Below are 3,556 nucleotides of genomic sequence, written 5' to 3'. Positions count from 1 at the left end.
AAACAGAAAATGCAGTTGCCGAACAAAGCATTGTGAATTCCGAAACAGACAATGCGACTGCCGAACGAAGTGTTGCGAATTCCGAAACAGAAAATGCGACTGCCGAACAGAGTGTTGTGAATTCCGAGACAGAAGAGACGACTTTTCTGGATAGTTTGAATCAAAATCAAGACGTATCTGAAGCTCACACACAAGATATTCCCCCTTCTGCATCACCAACTGAAGATCCCCGTCAGAATGATCCTCCTCAGGTACCCCTAAATTTTAATGAATCTTCTGGGTTAGAAAGTGTCGAACCTAGGAAATCACAAAGGGTTACCAAGGGAATTCCTAAGAAACAATATGAACCAGATATCAAAGCCAAGGTTAAATACCCTATAGCTAATTTTATGTCTAACCATAGGATTTCAGGGTCACATGCACTTGTTGTTGATCAATTATCTACTGTATCTATTCCTAGTAACGTGCATGATGCATTGACGGATCCAAATTGTACAAAGGCGATGAATGAAGAATTGGAAGCTCTTCAAAAGAATGCAACATGGGAGCTAGTACCTATGCCGGTTGGAAAGAAGACTGTAGGATGTCGTTGGGTATTTACTGTGAAGCTTAATGCAGATGGAACTATTAATAGATACAAGGCGAGGTTGGTTGCCAAAGGATATACACAACGCTATGGAATTGATTATGAGGAGACTTTTGCACCTGTGGCAAAGATTAATACTGTCCGGATTCTAATCTCACTTGCAGCAAACAAAGGTTGGCCCTTGCACCAGTTTGATGTGAATAATGCGTTTCTTAATGGAAATTTGGAGGAAGAAGTGTACATGGATGTGCCCCCAGGTGTTAAGAATTACCCAAGTGACGTTGGCAAGGTGTGTAAATTGAAGAAGTCTTTGTATGGCTTGAAGCAATCTCCAAGAGCTTGGTTTGGAAGATTTTCAAAGTCCATAAAAGTCTTTGGGTACAGACAGAGCAATTCTGATCATACCTTGTTTATCAAACGCAAGAATGGTAAGATTACAGCTCTTATTGTGTATGTTGATGACATGATTGTTACAGGGGATGATCCGAAAGAGATGAATGAATTGCAAAAGTATTTGTCAAAGGAGTTTAAAATGAAGGATCTGGGACAACTGAAGTATTTTCTGGGTATTAAAGTTGCAAGGTCTAAGAAAGGGATTTTGCTTTCACAAAGGAAGTATGTCCTTGATTTACTTGCTGAAACGGGGATGTTGGATTGCAGACCAATGGAGACACCCATTGAGATGAATCACAAACTTGCTATTTATCCTGATCAAGTTCCAACTGATAAAGGGAGGTATCAACGTCTTGTAGGAAGGTTGATTTATCTTTCACATACTAGACCTGATATTGCTTATGCTGTGAGTGTTGTTAGTCAATTTATGCATTGTCCTAGTGAAGAGCATATGGATGCAGTCTTTCGTATTTTGAGGTACTTAAAGATGGCGCCAGGTAAAGGGTTACTGTTTCAGAAAAAAGATGAATTGGAAGTTGTTGGGTACACAGATGCATATTGGGCTGGTGATAAAACTGACAGACCGTCTACATCTGGGTACTTCACTTTTGTTGGAGGGAACCTTGTCACTTGGAGTAGCAAAAAGCAGAAAGTTGTTGCCAGATCAAGTGCAGAAGCTGAGTTCCGAGGTATGGCACACGGAGTCTGTGAAATGTTGTGGATTCGTAATGTCTTGAAAGACCTGGGTTACAAGCTTAAAAAGCCTATGGATTTGCATTGTGCCATTGAGATTGCACATAATCCAGTTCAGCATGATAGAACAAAGCATGTGGAGGTTGACCGTCATTTTATTAAAGAAAATCTTGACAGAAAGCTTATTCGCTTTCCATTTGTAAACTCAGAGGAGCAATTAGCTGATGTTCTTACTAAAGGAGTGTCCAGGAAGGTATTTGACAGCTCAATTGACAAGTTGGGTATGATAGACATCTATGCACCAACTTGAGGGGGAGTGTAGAATCGCTATAAATCTGTATGTAATTAGGATTTTATTTAATTAGGATATCCTGTAATTATGGAAAGTTTGTTTCCTATTAGAGTTAGACTACTCAAGAGAGAAATTGCTCCTTTGTACTTGTATATATACCCTCATTGTGGGATGAATAGAATTATTGAATTAACCCTGAATTGAAGTATTCTTTTCTACTAATAGTGCTCCCTTAATTGGAAGAAATGGTGTTTTGAAAAAACAATGCTTCCATAAAAATATTCAAAAGTGTAACAGTGCTATGCTAAACCTCACTATCTATACAAATTCTTAATAAACAAAAGGTGAGGATACCATTGTAGTCTTAAGTAAAAGATGACACATAGTTTCACAACATATTTACAATTGGGGTCTCCATTACGTGATGGAGTGTAATACCCAACTGCGTAGCAAAATATATGCTGAGCTTTTGATTGGTACTTTATGGTATTCTAGTATTCTGATAGCTATAAATACCTATCCTCAATTGCTTTCATGTATCAATCTACAAGCAAAGAGATAATAGAGGCAAAGGCAAACAGAGAGAAAATGATGACTTGCTTCTTTTCAAAAGGGTCTATTCTAGTCATTCTCCTTTTAGCAATTTTCTTGGTTAGTGAAGCTCAGCAATGTCGTCCAAGTGGAAGAATCAGAGGAAGGAAGCCCCCTCCTGGACAATGTAATCGGGAGGATGACTCTGACTGCTGTAAAGCTAGAAAAATGTATCCAACCTACACTTGCTCACCACCAATGTCCGGTAACACATAGGCATACCTCACTCTCAACAGCTTTGAGGCAGGTGATGACGGAGGAGGACCATCTGAATGTGACGGCAAGTATCACAATGACAACACTCCAGTTGTTGCATTATCCACTGGATGGTACAATGGTGGATCAAGGTGCCTTAACAACATCAGAATTAACGGTAATGGGCATAGCGTGGTGGCCATGGTGGTGGATGAGTGCGACTCTACTGAGGGATGTGATGCTGACCATGATTATCAGCCTCCTTGTCCCAACAACATCGTTGATGCCTCCAAGGCTGTCTGGAAAGCCTCAGGTGTATCCGAGGACAACTGGGGTGGCTTGGATATCACATGGTCAGACGCTTAGTTACATTAGAGTTTCTCCAAGTTGTTGCTTATGTTCTTTCTTCTTTGGGGTTTGATTCTGCTATTGTTGTTGTATATATGCGTCTATGTATGTGGAATGTATGGTATGTACATTATAGAATTTTTTTTTTATTTTTTTATGACAATGTACATTATAGAAAGTTAATATGGAAGACTTCTGTTTATGTGAACATACTAATTCTTCTGTAATATTTTATTATGGACAAAATACTGTTTATTCCCTATACTTATAGGGTATCGACGTTTTAGTCCCTGACGTTTCAATTTCACCTAGATATTCCCTAAACTCTCTAATTTCACACAAAAGGTCCTTGCCGTCAATTTTCCGTCCAAAATTCCATTATCTTGCTGACGTGGCACTTTTTTCACACTGAAATGACTATTATACCCTCACCTTATCTTTATTTATTTATTTATTTA

The 3,556-nt window shown here is 38.9% G+C and overlaps 1 pseudogene; it reads left to right on the top strand.

The window, feature by feature from the left end:
- The first annotated feature begins 2,481 nt into the window (after positions 1 to 2,481).
- Positions 2,482 to 3,199, top strand: LOC133714210 (putative ripening-related protein 1; annotated as a pseudogene).
- Positions 3,200 to 3,556: the final 357 nt, after the last annotated feature.

The sequence above is a fragment of the Rosa rugosa genome, chromosome 6, assembly GCF_958449725.1.
Source record: "Rosa rugosa chromosome 6, drRosRugo1.1, whole genome shotgun sequence".
Lineage (NCBI taxonomy): Eukaryota > Viridiplantae > Streptophyta > Magnoliopsida > Rosales > Rosaceae > Rosa > Rosa rugosa.
Note: the sequence above shows the minus strand (reverse complement) of the source record. Positions and strands in the feature narration are given on the sequence as shown.